Here is a 20,670-nt window from a genome sequence, read left to right on the forward strand (position 1 = left end):
ATGTGAGTCACTTGACAATGATTCATTGAACCTTTTTTCAGCTCTCTGCAGCATACCTTTTATGGACTATAACTTTGTAACATTCTTTGTGATAGTGCACTTGTGCTAGTTCGGCGGATGTAAGATTTGAAAGTTTTTCAGCAAGTGGTACACACTTTGTCTCACCATAGTTCGCCTGTCTCTGAGCAAAATCCTTAAGGTTGGTAACAGAATCTGATGATGGGTTCTTCAGTAAAGACTGTGCCTTCTGGTCACCTTTGTCACAAATGATACAAGTCTGTGTTTTGTCCATTGTCACTGGTTTGTTTTCTCACTGACCTACAATACAAAATGATACAGCTTCAAAACCCAGGTGGACTCTTCCTGAAACAAGAAACAAGTCTGCATTTACTTGATCAGTACCATTGGGTTTGCAACATCCTTACCTTCCATGGTCCAATTAAAGCTATGAAAATATTCCTGCATTTAATTAACACATGAACATGGTAAAATGTGAAGCCAATAACCCAAAATATGACAAATACCAGTTTTTTTTTTTAATTTGTGTCCTGTTAATCGCATCCATTCCCACTTTTACACATAACCTGATCTCATCAAGCAATTATTCTCCACGCTAAAATAAGTGTACATGTAGTATAAACAGATAAATGTTTCCCACTTCACATATTACCATACCATCCTAAAGGGCCAAGTTTTCAAACTTATTCACATGTAGACCCCTATATCTCTTTGGGTAAAGGACAAGATGAACAAACTTCATTGTTATTCACACATAAACTGATAAAAATATATTGCATACCTTTCATGACTTCTCCAGTGAAAAATTTAATGACTAAAGATAGGATATTTGACATGTTTAGGACTAACATTTTATCCACATCAAACATATGCCAACCAGAAATGCATTTGAAACCATTCTGGTGAATGTAATGCCTCAGAAGAAAACAGGGACTGAAACGGTCATGAATGCTAGACCAAGTCCTTCAGTTTCAGTTAATAAAACCTCAAATTTTTAAATTATTTTCCATATATGCCACACAAAGGTATACAGTTCTATAGCAAAACCACTTGTCATTTAAGTGTTTCCTGCAGATATTTCCTCAAGAATGAATGATTATCTCAAGAAACATAGTTTCATTTCTGATATCGAAGTGTTAAAATCATGAAAATGATGACGTTGCCATGTATTCTGGCATAAAAACACAAAATTGTAGAACTAAAATTGCCACCCATGTTTTTTTCTTATTGATACCCTGTTGATGCTATTTAAATAATAAATTGCTTTTGGCATTCAGTTCCCACGGAATGACAGTGATCTGGACTAGCACATGTGCAGCTTTAAAATGCTGCTGAACTGCATCTCCTTGTGCATTCAGTTTTTACATGCAGATTTTGTCTGTGTTGTTCATTTTTAGGTAATTTTTTCATGTTTATTTTATCCCCTGCCCTGCAAAAAAGGATACATTTTTCAAAAATCGCAGAAATGAAAGAAGTGAAAAGGAGTACAGGTTGCAGGTCAAAAGCACGTCTGCCCGACACGTGTGCCCCGATGAAGACTGTTGCATCAATGCGCGTGGGTTTTTACTCTGACAAGATATTCTTGTGCTTACAAAAGGACTTGTATACAGTATTTTTTTAATTTTTTTTTACATCAGAGTGCCTTGCATACCTCTCATTTGGACTACCATTTGTACTTTCAAAGGTTGAGTGGAGTCATTTTTGTCATCTCTTTAAACAGACTATTCTTTTTGTCCTTAATGAGCACCTGATTTTTATTTTTATTCACATTGAATCACTCAGTGCAGCAGAAATAATTTTATTTACTTACTTGTATACAGTGAATACCCAACTTGTTACACTCAGTACAAGAAAACATAAAACAAAACCTCCTTCTTCACGTTATGACCTTTTTCTCTGAGCGTGTGGAGGTGTGGATTTATTTATGTGGTTTAAAAAGTAACCACATAAACAATCTCAAAGTTTGGATTTTGTGATAGTTCAGCAGATAATGGAATATTCTATGGGAATTTTGGTGGTACAACACCAAATTTGACAAAAATACTCCTGAGACATTGCACTTAAAAAAAAAAAAAAAAAAAAAAAAAAAAAAATCCCTATGAACCACTCAGATTTTCAAAGTAGCAGCCATTTTCCAAGATGACTGTCATGCTTGTTGTGGAAATTCTTTTTATGGTGATAGATGTGCACAGACCTGCCCAAAATTGATGATAATCAAATCACACCTTTTTAACCGTGTAGGATCCATAGTTGGATCTCCACCAGCCATTCCTCAACTCAAGCAGTGTTACTATGACATGCCAAGGATGTTGCTTGTTAACACGTAGACCTGGTTTTGATCTCAGTCTGTCTGTGTTCTTGGACCAAGACATTTCAAGTGCGTCATGATAGTCCAGCCAGCTGTACATGGATACTAAGTAACATGTGCAACCACGGTGGACACCAGACGTGTTTTGGTTCGGGAGGGGGGGGTGCGAAAAGGGGTTTCTGAGAAATGTATTAAATCTGTTTGTCTGTCTGATGCCTTTACAGAACTAAAATAAGAACGTCATTGCACTTCACTAGTGAATTACAGTAATGTTGTGCTATTAGTATTACGTAAGACCTGCATCTGTACTTTTTGGTGTTTTACTTTTTACATGTTATTTAAATGCCCCCTCCCCCCAATCAATAGTTTATAGTGCCGCCACTGGTGCAATCATGTCATGACTTTATTTCTGGAGGAGCACAGATAACTTGGCTTTAAGCTTTTTTTTTCTGCACAGTTTGAATGTGAAGCATTTAATTATGACCTAAACTAAAACAGGAGATCCATGAACAGCTTTAATCAACTCAGAAAGGAGACAAATAAATGTGAAATCGGTGCACTTTATTTCATCATCGCTGCCTGGGTGAATCTGAAACCCATTCAGTGGTTTGCATTTGCAAACTTTATTAAAGATTTGTGAAAAGCATCTGAAGTGCTTACAAACACTGAACAGAGTCTGTCTACTGAAGGTTCCATCACATCAGAAATTCTCAGGCTAGTGAGTCTGAATGTTAATTCGGGTTTGGATCATTTGTTCTTGCTGATATTTAGATTAATTGTTGTAAAGCTGCATTCTGCCCTTAAATGTTTTTTTGGTGTCCACTAGTTTTCCTCATAATTACTGCAGTGGTTCTGTGGAATGATCAAAATAATACACCACTTTCAGGATACATTAGTACTCTCCTGAACAGGTGACCACTCAGCAAATTCACATGGGCATTTTTTTGTTTTTGTTTTGTTTTTTGGAGCCCAGTGGAGTTCCAGTCTCTTCTAGTCCTTGACACATGATGGCACGAAGAAGATAGGCGGCTTGTGACACCACTGTCGCATTTTGCAAAGTAGCCTGTTAGCTAACGTTAGCTGTTGAAACCGCTGAAAGTAATGTGATGGCTGGCGTTCCATTCATGAGTCGTGGGCGCTCTTCGGTTTCATGCCAGATGGTCCTCAGGGCCTGCATCAGCCTTACCTCTTTGTAGTCAAAAACCTACTTTCATGCACCAACCTCATCCAAATTGGTCCATGTGGTGAGTTTCTGTGCAATTTAATATGCCAGAATGGCAGCCATTTTTCATTTTTGTCTTCTTGAAAGTTTGCGTGCCCGTTGGCGTTTTCAAAAGAATAATATCTGAGGAGGGGGTATTTTTTTTTATACCAAATTTGGCACTTGTACATCCATTTGAAAGATTATTTCAGTCAGCTGTTACACTTTGACTCACTGCTTTGTTTGAGTTAAAACCAGTTCCATTTTTCTGTTCACTCGCTCACTGAGGTACTCTTATGAATGAGTTGGTCTCAGTAGGTGGGTTTCCATTACCCTCCAAATTGTGCAATTTGAAGTTGCAAGCTGACAATACAGTTAATGGAAAAAGAAAAAAATAAATAAAACTCTTAAAGATTACGAAAAAATAAGTAAATAATGCTCACATGAGGTGGTTTTTCAGCTGACTCCAAAAAGCCTTATAAAAAAACTGCAATGAAAACGCTATTAGAGGTCATGTGACACAAAACGTGTGAATGAAGTAACAGACAAAGAGCTTCTTAAACGTTATAAGCGATAATGTTCAGGCAGAATTTGATTAAAACAAACAATGAACTACTACAATTTTTGCAGGACTTACTGATGTTTTTCAATTTCAATTTATTTTCATTTATATAGCACCAAATCACAACAGAGTTGCCTCAAAGTGCTTCACACAGGTAAGGTCTAACCTTGCCAACCCCCAGAGCAACAGTGGTAAGGAAAAACTCCCTCTGAGGAAGAAACCTCAAGCAGACCAGACTCAAAGGGGTGACCCTCTGCTTGGGCCATGATACAGACATAAATTATAGAACAATTCACGGACGAATATACAAGAAATGCTATTGGCGTGTGCTATTGGCACAGGACAGGAGGCTCGCCAACACGACCACAACTCCCATCTCTGGATGGAGCTGCACCTTAAACAGAGAAAAAACAGAATCAGGCATCAGAAAGACAAAAAATACTGTATAATTTGCTAGCATTAAACAACAAGAAAAACAGAGAAATACTAAGGTGATCGCCGGCCACTAGCCCTAAGCATCACTAAAAGACCCAGAATTTAGGTAAAGCTGAGGCCGCGGCCCGCTCTAATTACTAATAAATGAATTAAAAGAGTAAAAAGCGTAAAACAAAACTGAACCAGTATGCTAGCCATATGAAAGGGAAAATAAGTGCGTCTTAAGTCTGGACTTGAAAATCTCCACAGAATCTGACTGTTTTGTTGACGCAGGGAAATCATTCCACAGAACAGGGGCATGATAAGAGAAAGCTCTGTGAACCACAGACTTCTTATTCACCTTAGGGACACAAAGTAGTCCTGCACCCTGAGAACGTAAAGCCCGGGCCGGTACGTAAGGTTTAATTAGGTCAGCTAGGTAGGGAGGTGCCAGTCCATGAATAATTTTATAGTTTAGTAGCAGAACCTTAAAATCTGATCTCACTGGGACAGGAAGCCAGTGAAGGGATGCCAGAATGGGTGTAATGTGCTCGAACTTTCTGCTTCGTGTCAAAAGTCTGGCTGCAGCATTTTGAACCAATTGGAGATCCCTAATGTTAGACTGCAGTAAACCAGAAAATAGAACATTGCAGTAGTCCAATCTAGAAGAGATAAATGCATGGATCAGGGTCTCAGCATCAGCCATAGACAGGATGGAACGAATCTTCGCTATATTTCACAGGTGGAAGGAAGCAGTCCTAGTAATATTTCTAATGTGGAGGCCAAAGGACAACGAAGGATCAAAAATTACCCCAAGGTTCCTCACTTTGTCAGTGTGATGTATGACACACGAGCCGAGGCTGAGCGTTAACTGGTCATATTGATGCCGATGTCTCACTGCACCGAGAACCATAATTTCAGTCTTATCAGAGTTTAAAAGTAGGAAGTTTCTAGACATCCAACTTCTCACTGCTGCAAGGCAATCTTCTAAGGACTTTATGTGAACGAGATTACCAGCAGTTATCGGCATGTATAACTGAGTATCATCTGCATAGCAGTGAAAGGTAATCCCAAAATGCTGCAATATGTGCCCAAGGGGTACTATATAAAGGGAGAAAAGCAGGGGGCCTAAGACAGATCCCTGTGGAACCCCAAATTTCATGTCACTAAGGTTAGAGGTAGTGTTACTGTACAAAACACAGTGAGAACGACTGGTCAAGTACGACGTCAGCCATGCAAGGGCATGCCCAGTAAACCTAAAATGATTTTCCATCTTATCAAGTAGAATATGATGATCCATTGTATCAAATACAGCACTGAGATCTAACAGCAACAGAACCGTAGTGGTGTCTGAATCCATTGTAAGCAGAAGATCATTCACCACTTTAGTGAGAGCTGTCTCTGTGGAATGATATTTTCTAAAAGCAGACTGCAGTGGCTCAAAGAGATTATTCTCAGTAATATAGTCTACAAGCTGCCGTGACACCACTTTTTCCAGAATTTTAGAGAAAAATGATAGATTTGATATCGGCCGATAGTTTGTCAATACACTAGGGTCAAGATTAGGTTTCTTAAGTAATGATTTAATCACTGCAGATTTGAAACATTTAGGAACAGATCCAGAAGTTAAAGAAAGATTAATAATTTCCAGCACAGAGTGGGCCACAGGTCCTTAAACAGTTTTGTTGGTATAGTATCAAATAAACAGGTTGTGCTTTTTGTTGTCATTACGTGTATTGTCAGCATGCCTAGTGAGATACTATCAAATTCTTTAAATCTAGGTAATACCTCAGTAGTGGCGCCCACCTCAATAGCAGGGTGTAGTGGCTGGGTTAAGGCATGCTGGGATATGTTTAACCTGATGTCTTCTATTTTCTTCCCAAAGTAATCCAGGAAATCTTGTGCTGTAAAAGGAGAGCGAACTACAGGTGGTTGTCCATGCATAAGTGTTGCCACTGTGTGGAACAAGAACTTTGAGTTATGCTTGTTTTTGTTGATCAAATCAGAGTAGTAAATCCACTTTGTAGCCAATAATGCATGATTATAGTCTAAGATAGCGTCACGCCACGCAAGGTGAAATACTTCTAATTTTGAACGACACCATTTTTATTCTAGACCTCTTGCTTTATGCTTGAGGTCACGCAGATAATCATTGAACCAAGGTGACTGTGATTTGGGGGAACGTGGTTTTAACACAGGTGGTGCAATCATGTCGAGTGTAGTTTTGAGCACTGAGTTTAAACTATCCACAAGTCTGTCTGCTGACTGGGTATTTGTCAAATGTGAAGCTAAGACATCAGGCAGTCTAGCTTTGAGTTCAGTGTTAGTTGAGGAGTTGATGCATTGCCGTAATGATATATAAGGTTGTTGTTCCACTAAACACAGCAGCGAAACTGTAAACTTAATAACTGAGTGATCAGACACCACTGATGTAAGAGGCATGATGTCAATATTCATGACAGCAGTACCATGTGCAAGAACCAGATCCAGGGTATTTCCACTAATGTGCGTCGAATCCTGAATGCATTGCCGAAATCCTAATGCATCCTCAATTTCCATAAATGATTTGCAGAGGGGATCAGAAGGCTTATTTATATGAATGTTAAAGTCACCAATGATCAGAATGTTATCTACACTAGTTGACAAGTTAGAGATGAACGCACCAAATTCATCTAAGAATTCAGAATATGGGCCAGGAGGCCTATATACAGTGACAACGTAATACGACAATTTTTATTCTTGTGACCTTGGCAATGTGTAATATCCTGAGCAGAGCGGAGAATCAGATGTTCAAACGAGTGATATTTGTAACCCCCAACAGATAATAAGCTAAACCTAGATTTATAAATAAGAGCAACACCCTCGCCTTGCTTCACATCATGAGGGACGTGACTAAATGTATAAGCTGGTGGGCAGGCCTCATTTAAGGGGAGGACAGCTGTACGTTTAAGCCAGGTTTCACATAGCCCAATCATATCTAAGTGATGATCAATAATTAGATCATTGATCAACAATGATTTTGAGGACAGTGATCTTATGTTAATGAGACCCAGTCTAAGGACCTCAGTGGGGTTGACAGTTGAACTGTTTGGGTTTAGGGGTGGTTCCAGAGTAGCATATATAAGATGCCTAGAAGTAGGTTTAGGTTTAAGACATTACACGCGCGTTGTAGGTAGCAGACATGAAATCTTTGCTATTGCTGGAACAACCACTGGGCCATCCTCAGTTTTGGCATCATCCAATATAGTAATGGGTATTAAGTTTGGAAAGCATATCCCTCTATGATTTTTATGGACACGACTACGGAAGCAGGCCACAGTCTCAACTTGTTGAAATTCCCTCTCTGGCAAATAAACTGCACTATCACCATAGTGGATTTTCTGCACTAAATTCCCCGCTAAGCTAATGGATTCCACACCCACATTTGTCATAAGCCTTGCAGGGTCTCTAATCACCTGCTCCGTGGCCTGCTGTAGATTCCTAATGTTACCCTCCCTGTAGAGCTCTATCTATGTTCGCAGACAAGATGGCTGCGCCTTCCCCAGTAAGGTGGAGGCCGTCCGGCATCAGCAAGCCACAGCAGCCCCAGAACGAAGGCCAGTTATCAATAAAGCTAAAGCCTTGCTGTCTACAAAACTGCGCCAGCTACCTATTTAACGATGTCAGCCTGCTAAATGCCTTATCAGTACCCCAGGAGGGGAGGGGACCAGAGACTATTAATCTATGCTGACACATCTTTCTGGCAAGGTCAAAAGTCCTCTCTGTGTCCATTTTTGTGACCTCTGAGTGCTTCATCCTGATATCATTGGTGCCAACGTGAATAAGTATGTGACTATATCTCATGTCATGTTCCTTCGTCTGTCTTCCCTTCTGCAGCGTCAACACCCTAAGATGAGATGCAATGTCCCCAGGGCCCCAGGAATACATTTAACATCAGCCGACGTCTGTAACCTGACTTTGCGGGTGATAGAATCCCCTATCACTAAAGTCCGGTGTTTCGTCCTGGAGACAGGAGTGGAAGTCACTTGTGGGCTCAGAGAATTCACATCTGGCAAATCCAAGGGGGAGAACCGATTCACAGTTTGCACTGGCGAGTGTGATCTGGGTGCCACAACCGGGCACCAAGCCCTACGGGGCTTCCTCCGCCTAGCCACAGTCCGAAAGCCGTCCTCCACAGCCGGCATTTCTCAGCTGATGCTAATGGGATCGCGAGCCAGCCCAACACTAACCTCATCTGGAGAACCCGTAACATCTAACTCCACTGAGCTAAGAAGCTGCTCTAACTTACGGACACGGCTCTCTAAGAGAGCCACCCTAATCTTCCAACATCACGCAGGATTTACGGAGGGTGTAAAGTCGAATTAGTAGTGTACTTTGTGCACTAAGAAATTCAAGAATGTAGCCAAGCAAACACAAGCTAACCAATAATGGATAAGCTAACCATTCCTAAGGCTCACACAGACGCAAATACGAGGTCTATTAGAAAAGTATCCGACCTTATTATTTTTTTCAAAAACCATATGGATTTGAATCACGTGTGATTACATCAGACATGCTTGAACCCTCGTGGGCATGCAAGAGTTTTTTCACGCCTGTCGGTTACGTCATTCGCCTGTGGGCAGTCTTTGAGTGAGGAGTCGCCCACCCTCTCGTCGTTTTTTTCATTGTTTAGGAATGGCTCAGAGATTGCTGCTTTGTTTGATCAAAAATTTTTCAAAACTGTAAGGCACAACTGAGTGGACACCATTCGATAAATTCATCTGGTTTTCAGTAAAAATTTTAACGGCTGAGAGATTTTGGTCTGGTAGTGTCGCCGTAAGGACGGCGATCTGCGCTTCGAGGCGGCAGCGTCTCGCCGTTTCAAGTTGAAAACTTCCACATTTCAGGCTCTGTTGACCCAGGAAGTCGTCAGAGAACAGAGAAATTTCAGAAGAAGTCGGCATGAGGAGTTTATTTGGACATTCCATTGTTAACGGACATTTTGTAATGAAAGAACATGTGGGCAGAGTCGCATGTCGGGCCGGACCCGACCGCGGGGGGTCGCCACAGGAAAAACACCTCCGTTGGAAACCTTAACGGGCAAGTTGGAACATGCCCAAGCTGTTAAACAATTTCTCAGTTACTCACTTGTTGAAAGCCATCAAAAGCCGCCTGAATTTTACAAATGGTTTTCAACACAGAGGTGTTTTTCCTGTCGCAGCGCACACAGATTTGCCGAGTAGTCACGGAAACGACTCGGCGAATTTGCACGCACGTCTTTCATTAAAAAAATGTCCTTAAACAGTGGAATGTCCGCATAGAGTCATGCCGGCCTCTTCTGAATCTTCTCTGTTCTGTCACGACGACCTGGGTGAATTAAGCCTTAAATTAGGATGTTTTCAGCTCGAAACAGGCCGACGACGGCGCCTGGAAGCGCTGCATGACGTCCCGCTCCGTGGGAAGCCCTTAAACCGACAGAAACACCCCATAATCTCTCATCAGCCGTTAAACTTTTCACCGAAAACCAGCTTAATTTCTCGAATAGTGTCCACTCGGATATTCCTCACAGGTCCAGAAAAAATTTTGATAAAGCAACGTGTGCCGTCTGGAGCAGCGTGTGAAACAAAGGAATTCAGCCGAGAGGGCGGGACCACATCTCACTCAAGGCCTGCCCACAGGGAAATGACGTCACCGACACGCGTGAAAAAACTCACGCATGCACACGAGGGTTCAAGCGTGATTGGTGTAATCGCACGTCATTCAAATCCATATAGTTAAAAAAAAAAATAAAAGGGTCGGTTTATTATCTAAGAGACCTTGTACATTTATTAAAATTCACAGCAGTTACACTGAAAAACTAACAGAAGTATTAAACAGGTAAAAAAGCAGCAGCTATAAAATACACTAAACAGTTAATTAACTAACAGGAGTGTAAAAAAAATGTAATGAAAAAATGATGACGGGGGTCCGAAATAGCTAACGCAAGCTAACCGCTAGCGAAAATGCTAGCTGCTCCTAAGATTTTACACAGGAGTAAAATAATTATTTAAAATTCACAGCAGTTTGACTGAAAAACAAACAGAAGTATTAAACGGGTAAAAAAGAACAGCTAGAAAAAGTAACGACAAAGAGGGAAGGGGTCGACCTTGCTAGCCAAAGCTAACCGCTAGCGAATGTTAACCACTAGCAAATGCTAACTGCTAGCGATTCACAACAGGACTGTTGTTAAATAACGTTCAGAGTAGATACAATTAATAACCAGAAGAGTGCTAAACAGAAATAAATGAAGCTTATCCAACCGTGTGAAGTTCAGAGTGGCGTCACAGTAACAAACAATCCACGGCCACGTCTTTTAGAATTACTGTCATCATGAGAGGACAAAACCCAGCAGCAGCATTCAATCACTCAATGGAAACTCTTGTCATTATGCAATTTATTTATGTTTTTTTTAACATTGTGTAAATATCTCTAAGCTTTTGTGCAAATCTGAAATGTAAAGCCAGTTACTATTGGTGTAAAGAGGAATAGGGTGGATTTAGGGCATGTAATGAAATTTGCTCCCAAACTAGGTGTCTCCTAGACTGGGGCCCAGTTTTAGAAGGCACCGTGTACTGCTCTTGCAAAGTAGTGATGTTTGCATCACTGTTTAGCAAGTTATAATCAAAATCCATAGTATTGGTGAAATTGATACCAGTATACCCGAGTGAAAGTTGCATCTGCCGTAAGAAACCTGTTGAAGAGGAAAAAAACATATATAAATCGGACTGGACTACAGTTTTCTGGATTATTAGTTCATTAATTTAGGATTTTTGTGCATTCTAGTAGAGTAGTTTTTATTATTGGCATTTTTTTTCATTTATTATTCCAGTTTATTTTGTTTACTGACAGCACGGTGGCTTAGTGGTTAGCACTGTTGCCTCACAGCAAGACGGTCAAGGGATTGATTCCCACCTGTGTCCTTTCTGTGTGGAGTTTGCGTGTTCTCCCCGTGTTTGTGTGGGTTCCCTCCGGCTGCTCCGGCTTCCTCCCACATCCAGAGACATGCAGGTTAGGTGGAATGGAAACTTTAAGTTGTCTGTAGGTGTGAATGTGTTTGTTTGTCTGTATGTGGTCCTGTGACAGACTGGCGTCCTGTCCAGGATGAACACCGCCTCATGCCCTATGACTGCCGGGATAGGCTCCAGCCCCCCACCCTGTGACCCTTAATAGGAATAAGTGGGTATAGAAAATAGTTTGGATGGATTTTGTTTAGTGCTTTGATCCCTTTAAAAATTCTATATAAATAGTTACTGTTGTTACTAACAAAGTTGTGATTTCTTTTTTCCTTATCTCTTTCTTTTTTTGGTATAGAAGTCGCACCATTGTATAAGTTGCAGGACTTCCATAACTAGTACAAAAACTAGGGGTGCGAGAAAAAAAGTATTGCAGTTTTTTGTTTTACGATTTTTAAATAATTTTTAAACAAAAATATCAATATTTTTCTAAATATGAATGCTTCATTTTAGACTACATTTATAGGCCAGGTTTGTAAAAGTTACCGCTTTTCTCCAGCAGAGGGCAAAATGCTTTTTTTCAACTCTCTACCTGGCAATGCGACATGGCATCTGTCCAGGGGGGGTAAAAAAAACTTAAATTGAAAGCAGAGAATGGCGAACAACTCGCTACATAGTGCAGGGATAAAACCCCCACTATCACATTTGAAGGGAAAAGCAGAACTGGACATGTCAAAAGCTATTTGTAAAATCTGTAATGCACACGTTGTGTACTGCGGAAATATGACAAACCTCAAAGCCCACCTAGCAAGGCACCATCTTGAAGTAAATGCAGAACTTCCAGCCAAACGTCCTGCAGCAGCAAGCCAGCAGATACTGAAAGCAGCATTTTCAAATTAACCAGCAGTTCTGAAAAGCAAAACGCATCACAAAATTAATTGCGGACTCTTCCAACTTTGAAGGCAACACAGAGGGAGGAATCTCAATTGGATGAAGCCATTTGCTCCTTTACATTCATTAATATTTAGTTGAACTGAAAAAGTCATTGTTTGGTGCATATAATTGCTTTTTCAGTTAATTATCATTTGTTTGTTAGCAGATCTTTTAGTGCACTACTAGCCTCCACACGTTGTTAGCTTGCTAAAGCCGTCACTCTGTTTAACTGTTTCCCTTTGCATAAACATTGCTGAATCATGGAGCAAATGGGCATTTGCCCTGTGAAACTGTACATTTACGACATTTCCAAAGGCATGGTCCACCAGCTGGGTCCTATAATTCTTGGAGAGTATATTGATGGGATCTGGCACACTGGTATTGTGGTCCATGGGAAAGAGTTTTTCTGTGCAGGTGGTGGAGAGGATCCTCTGGTCTGAAGCCCAACGCTTAACCGCTAGACCATTACCTCCTCAGTAAGCATGTTAAAAAAAAAAGCAGCTCTTCTCTATTTTGCAGAGGGTAGAACTACACATCAGCTACGAAACATTTAACAGATCGATGGCATCGGTGGAGGTGGTTCATCCAGGCGGAGGCATCGGTGGAGGCGGTTCATCCAGGCCCGAGGTGTCAGCTAGATCTGAGGCTAACAGCGGCTACGTTCGAGGCTAGCAGCGGCTACGTTCGAGGCTAGCAGCGGCTACATCCGAGGCTAGCAGCGGCTACATCCGTGGCTGGCGGCGGAGGCATCGGTGGAGGCGGTTCATCCAGGCCGAGGCATCGGTGGCGGCGATACATCCAGGCCCGAGGCGTCGGCTACATCCGAGGTTAACAGCGGCTACGTCCGAGGCTAGCAGCGGAGGCATCGGTGGAGGCGGTTCATTCAGGCCCGAGGCATCGGTGGCGGCGATACATCCAGGCCCGAGGCGTTGGCTACATCCGCGGCTAGCAGCGGCTACATCCAGGGCTGGCGGCGGCTACGACCGTGGCTGGGGCGGCTGTGAACGAGGTTAGCAACGGGGAGGGTTGGGGTGCGGCTACCGGACCTGTGGTGGTGGAGGCTACTGGTGAGAATTGTTTTTGTAATCAATAGTGGCCATACTGAGCCACGACAGTCGGCATGGCACCACCCAGGAAAACAGATAAACTCGAGGAAGATATAGAGGAGATAAAGACCTCATTAAACCATATATCAAAAGACATGTCTAATCTAGACAAACTGATGGTGGAAATTAAAGAACTCCAAAATCTGGTTAAAGAGAAGGACAAGATCATTAAGAAACTTGAGCAACGTGTAGATGAACTTGAACAATTTACTAGAAAAGATGACGTTATAATATCTGGACTAGAAACAAGGCATCGGACATATGCAAGGGTGGTGGATTCTGGTGGAACCAGTGGGGAGGATGCACCACCTGAAGAAAGACAATCATTGGAACAACAAGTTACAAACTTTTTATATCAAAAAGGTGTTGTCATCCATCAAGACACAATATCAGACTGTTATACTATTCCAACTAAAGATAGAAAAAATAAACTATCTAACATTGTTATACGATTTACAAGCAGAAAATATAAATATGAGTTATTAAGACAGGCAAAGAATTTGAAAGGAACGAGTGTCTATATAAATGAGCATCTAACAAAAAAAAATGCAGATATTGCTAGGGAAGCAAGACTACTAAGAAAACAGAAACATATTGTTGCTACATGGGTCTGGAATTGTAGGGTGTGGATTAGAGTGAAAGAAGGAACAAACGGTATACAAATCAAAAACATGGAGGACCTTACGAAATACAGACCTGAATAGACAATCAAATATAACATCTGTTGGTAATTGGACCAACAAAAAATCAGATCAAACATGGAAACAGAGGATAAAATATATGACATAGACACTAATATTGATGAAAGTATATTTGACTTAAAAACGATTGGTTGTGAGTATTATACAGTAGAACAGCTGAATAGTGAAAAAATTGCAGAAGATACCCTGTCACTCATACATATAAACAGTCGAAGCTTGTATTGTAAAATGTCACAAATAAAAGATTATTTAAATCAGTTTAAAAATAGATTTAGTATTGTTGCAATCACTGAATCTTGGCTTAAAGATGATCTCATGGATGAAGTTCAAATGGAGGGATATGAGCTGTATTTTGTAAACAGAAGATATAAAAAAGGCGGTGGTGTTGCTCTGTATACAAAAACAGATCTGATGTGTACAATTGTTGAAGAAATGACAATTATGAATGATGTCATAGAAATTGTAACAGTGGAACTTGTACATGAAACATCTAAGAATATTTTAATTAGTTGTGTATACAGAGCACCAGATTCTTGTGTTGTGAAATTTACAGATAAAATAATTGAATTATTCCATCAAATTAAAAACAAAACGCTTTTTATGTGTGGGGACTTTAATATTAACATAGAAAGCTCCAGCTGCCAAAGATTAAGTGATTTTGTGAATACAATGTATAGTTTGGGGTTATTCCCCTTGATAACAAAACCAACCAGAATTACATCGCAAAGTGCAACGGTAATTGATAATATATTTACAAACAGAACAGATGAAATTATTAAGAATGGGATCTTCATGACAGATATTAGCGACCATTTACCAATTTTTTCAATATTTAAATATAAAAATAGGTACAACAAAAAAACTGATATAAACTTTAAAAGAGATAAGTCAGTAAAAGCCTTAGAGGCATTAAAATATGACCTTAAAAATCAAAACTGGGAAGAAGTTTATGTCAGTGATGTTAATGTAGCATATAACTCATTTATGAAAATATTGATGAAATCATACAATAAAAATTGTAAATTAATTGAAATTAGTAAGAAAAGAGTAAATAAACCATGGCTGACAAAGGGAATAAAAAATGCTTGTGCAAAGAAAAACTATTTATACAGGTGCTTTTTAAAATTGCAAACAAAGGAATCAGAACATAAATACAAAAAATATAAAAATAAACTATTAACAATAATTAGGAAACAAAAAAAGATTATTACAGTGAAAAACTAAATAAGAGTAAAGATAATATGAGGGTAACATGGGGAATTATAAAAAGTGTGATTGATAGTGATGGAACGAAAGAAACTATTCCAAATTACTTTGTTAAGGAAAATAAAGAGATATATGATATAAAAGAAGTTGCAAATGGGTTTAATGATTATTTTTCAAATGTAGGGTCAAGTCTGGTGGGAAATAAACCAATAATAGAAGATAAATTATGTACATTGGTAAATACGGTCAATAGTATTTTCCTGGACAATGTGGAAAAAGATGAAATAAGAAATATTGTAAAAAACTGTGTAAGCAAAAGATCAACTGACCATGAAGATTTAGACATGATGACTGTAAAAAGTATCATAGAAATTGTTATTGAACCATTTACTTATATTTGTAATCTGTCTCTGTCAACTGGGGTTTTTCCAGATGAAATGAAAATTGCTAAGGTAGTCCCATTATATAAAAATGGAGACAAACATAATTTTTCTAATTACAGGCCAGTATCATTGCTTCCACAGTTTTCTAAAATTATGGAAAAAGTTTTTGTAACAAGATTGGATAAATTTATTGAGAAACATCATATTTTAAATAATGCTCAGTATGGATTCAGAACAAAACATTCGACAGCTATGGCAATTATGGAACTAATAGAGAAAATATCAACAACAATAGATAATAAGGATTATTTTGTAAGTATTTTTATTGACCTGAAAAAGGCTTTTGATGTTATAGACCACTCAAGATTGCTCCACAAGTTACAACAATATGGAATAAGAGGTGTTGCACATCAGTGGGTAAAAAGCTACTTAGAAAATAGAAAACAGTTTGTTCAGATAAATAATACCAAATCAGAATTGTGTAACATTATTTATGGAGTACCACAAGGATCGGTACTTGGACCCAAACTGTTTATTTTGTATATCAATGATTTTGTGAATGTATCCAATGTGCTTGGCAGCATTTTATTTGCTGATGATACAACGCTGTTTTACTCTGGATCAGATATACAGGAAGTAGCACAAGTGATAAATACAGAGTTGGAAAAAGTTAAACATTGGTTTGATATAAACAGATTGTCACTAAATATTAATAAGACAAATTTCATATTGTTTAATGATAGAGCGAAAGAAAATAATGTGTCATTACAAATAGATGGAATGGATATACAAAGGGTAAAAGAAATGAAATTTTTAGGAGTCATGATTGATGAAGATCTTACATGGAAGTCACACATAAATTACATAAAAGGAAAAATAGCAAAAGCCATTGCTGTTTTGCATAAAGTAAAATATTCATTAAATAGTTATGGTTTATTAACATTGTACAATTCATTGATTGTCCCATATTTAACTTACTGTGTAGAAATCTGGGGATCAACATATACAACCTATATACAACCTTTATTTATTTTGCAGAAAAGAGCTTTAAAAGTGATTAGTAACAGTGGTTTTAGAGATCCATCTAATCCATTGTTTATTAAGTATAGGGTACTTAAATTTCATGATTTAGTTTATTTGAAAATATTACAAACGATGTACCAAGTTAATAAAAATACTTTACCAACAAACATTCAAAATATGTTTGAAAAAAGAGTAAGTAGTTATAAATTGAAAGGAATAGAAGTCTTTAAAAAACCAAGATTTAGAACCAAAGTAAAGGAAAGGAGTATTGCAGTAAATGGTGTCAAATTATGGAACAATCTTAATAAAGAAATTAAAGAATTAAGGTCGCTTAAATTATTTAAAAAACATATTAAATTAGATGTATTAAGTAAGTATGAAACTATGAAGTAAGTCAGTGGGCTGCAAGAAAGTCAAAAAAAAAAAAAAGTAAACTGTTAATAATGTTTGGAGTGTCTTAAGTTTAAATGTAACCTGTCAGTGATGTAATCTATTAATTTCTGGTCATAATTATGAAATGGGTCAGTGGTATGTGACAAGTTAAAGAAATGCAATCTGTTAAATAATGTTGACTATGATGCTGTATATTGAAAGATTGTATTGTTAAAAGGGGCAGAAATCATAAGACTTGTTCTTCTTTCTGCTCCTTTTCATTCTGGTATTGTGGTGCTTTTGTTTTTTGCTTTTCTGTTTTTCTTTTAAATGAATGAAATAAATATTAAAAAGAAAAAGAAAAAAGAAAGAGAGGAGAGCATCATCAACTGTCCACCTGGTGGTACCATCTTGGGTGAACCTGACTCCATAGTGGATCTGGGTTCCACTGAGGTACCTGCAGAGCTTTTTATGGAGTACCTGTCTTCACTGGCAGAATCCAGCTCCAGAGGTGACGAGTACAACCTGTTTGAACACAGCTGCAACACTTTCAGCAATGAGGGAGCTCAGTTCCTCACAGGCAAGAAGATCCCTTCGTATATTACAGACCTTCCATCTGAAGTACTATCGTGAAGACAACAACATGAATGGGCCGCGATAGTGTTAGACATGTTCATGGACCTGTGGTGTTTTAACAGTTGAGGGGAGAGTTTAAAATTAATCACTGATGTGGTAACACCTGTACCAGTAGCTGATAACTTGATCTAGGTCATTTTTCCAGGTAACCAGCCATCATGTGCATTTTCTTTCCAGTTCAGTATCTACAGATTCAACATGTCAGTTGTTTAGGTGCACAAGTCTCAGCGGCCAACGAAGTAAAAAAAAAAAGAAAAAAAGACGTTACAAAGGTTTATGCTCTGAGGAGATAAGTTTCTGTGGATTCACAAAGTGAAGACACTTTCTTCATCACATTTGTTCTATTTATCCTCTTAATTTCTTTAAATGGTGTTTCCAGATTGTAAATGATCCTTTCCAGCACTGGTAGTCTTGAGAGATTTTTTTTTTTAAATTGTACTTTGTAAGTTTTCTATGATGTTGCTTTGATCATCTGATCAGATTATTCTGTTTTAGTGTGTGATGGAAGAATGAGACATCACAACTTCAGTATGCATGTCCTCCAAACTGAGCAAATACTAGACTAAAGCTGTGTTTCATATCAAGTGTCGGTCTGCGGCTAGCATGGGTGTGTCTTTAATACACACACGTCAGCAATATTTAAAAATGCTGTTTTCCTATTGGCTATTAGCCTGATTGGTACAGGACAACCTGTTGTATGGCTGGGGGGCCTGGCTGCCTTTTTGTTTCTGTCTTTTGTTTTTCCTTCCAGGTGGCTTGCATTTGGGACTGAGTGGCTGTGTTGCTGAGGTTATCAGGACCTCACCCTGATCACCTGCGGCTCGTCAGGACTCACAGCTGTGGTGCATCTATATGGATTGGAACATGGTGGCATTTAAGACTGGAGTGTACAGTGTGTATTTGCCAGAGACTCGACCTTGTGACCAGACGGGTGAGATTGTCGTCTCGGGAGCCATCTCATCATCAGTGGATGCAGAGAACGTCCAGGGTTTGATGCACGGTCTGTGAAAGAGGAGGGGGTGAGGTCTCACGCTCGTCAGCACACTTCCTGAGGTACGTTAGATTTTGTGACTAACGTTTATACAGTCAGTAAATGTGGTGTCCCTCACACCTTATTATATTGAACTGTACGTTAGTCATGTATCGGCTTCCGCTGCAGTGGAGTTTTGTGAACTGGATGTTCCATGCCTGCAGGTTGGGAAGCTGATTAGTAATTAAGCCAGGAAGTGTTTGCTGTTTATGTACACCTTTGAGTGGTCTCTCTGTGTGTAGAGTGTGGACTCACATAATGGTTCCTTCTTTCACAGACTCGGTTTGTTGCGGCCACCTGGGGGGTGTCGGCGGGGTCCTTGGGTCCGAACGGCTTCTGGCTCCGGACCGTTAGCGCTGCTGGGAGCGCACCGTATCACCACCACGCCAGACCGCACACTCTTTTGTTGTTTTGTATCACATCACTGTTATGTATTAAATTCAGTTAGCTTTTGTACCGTGCTCTGCTTATTTCATACTGGGTCCTTCAAACGCTGGTCGGTTCTCCGAGCTGCGTCCGACACATAACACAACCAGTTTGAGCTACAATTTTTAAATTCATAAATGACTATTTTCCTAATTTCTTTTGTGATTAGTATAATCGGATGGTTGGGTTTTCTGCCTGGATGGTTTCCATCTGAGAATCGGGATGTGGTGCGGTGACGTGTGGTCGCCAGTCCTCTGAGACTCTGTGGCTGGATTGGTTGAGGCTAATGTTTGTGAAGAGAGATAAGGTGCTGACTGAAATCAACCTGTAATCACAGAATAAAATTATGAAATTCAAAACGTGGTACCCTGAGTCTGTCATGACCACCGTGCGTTTGATCCAGAAGTCAAGATTTGTCAAAATGTCTAAAACTATTTAACCTACTCCAATAAGCTTTTGAGTTGCTTAACATTCCACCCTAAAAACACACTGACATCGCCTCAATTGGAAAACGGACTGTTTCAAGTTTAGTGCACATAAACAATGTCAAATGTATATGTGTTGTCCTAATTCTGATGTGTGCCATTATTACGGTAAACAAGTAATAATTGTAGATCAATTGCTGTTTGTATGTGGAATGTGAGTGTGGAAATCTGAAATTTCCCCATTGAGGGATGAATAAAGGTTTATCTAATCTAATCTTATCTAATCTAAAAACAGCGGTCGCCTCACGGCTCAGGGCTCCGTGCACCAAAGAGCCGATCATGATGCCTCTTACAGGAAGCTATGGTTTTATCACTTACTGTCTTCATTCACTCAGGCTTCCTAAATATCTGCAAGCACGTGTTCCATTTTAGTTTTCTCTGCACGTCACAGCTCCTGAGATATCAGTATGCTTATAGTAATTCAACTTCGATATTTGTAGGGTTTTTGACATTGCAGCTCATGGAATGTGTGTTAACACAATTTATAATGATTGAATGGAGAGTAGAAAAAACCCAGAGACTGTGATGACCCCACAATTAGGTCTGCATCAAAATCCACATTTTGATGCAGGGAGGTGATTATCTAGTGGACCGGAAAAATAACTAAGGACCCTTGGGCAAGGTCCTTAATCCCTTGTTGCACCCTAACATGGGTGTGTGAGTGTGTTTGTATGAATGGATGAATGTGAGGCGTAACTGTAAAGCGCTTTGAGCTTCTGATGCAGATGGAAAAGTGCTATATAAATACAGTCCATTTATTTACCATTTGCTCCGGCTCCGCAGCCATGCAGAGAAAATGTATTTCCCCCCCGGACAGAGCCAAGTGTCATCCGTCTTTGGAAAGATTAGGAAACAGGCAGGGACAGAGAATGACACTATCAGCCTCGCTGTCTCC

General features: G+C 39.5%; 1 long non-coding RNA gene across 1 annotated transcript; it reads right to left on the bottom strand.

Annotated features, from left to right (window-relative positions):
* Nucleotides 1–15,923: 15,923 nt before the first annotated feature.
* On the bottom strand, nt 15,924–19,482 carry LOC117504043. Its single transcript, XR_004558710.1, has 3 exons — nt 19,411–19,482; nt 17,455–17,462; nt 15,924–15,935 (listed from the first exon to the last, which is right to left on the bottom strand). It is a non-coding gene; the product is annotated as an uncharacterized LOC117504043 (long non-coding RNA).
* Between the last annotated feature and the right edge of the window lie 1,188 nt (nt 19,483–20,670).

This window comes from Thalassophryne amazonica, chromosome 22 (assembly GCF_902500255.1).
Source record: "Thalassophryne amazonica chromosome 22, fThaAma1.1, whole genome shotgun sequence".
NCBI classification, from domain to species: domain Eukaryota; kingdom Metazoa; phylum Chordata; class Actinopteri; order Batrachoidiformes; family Batrachoididae; genus Thalassophryne; species Thalassophryne amazonica.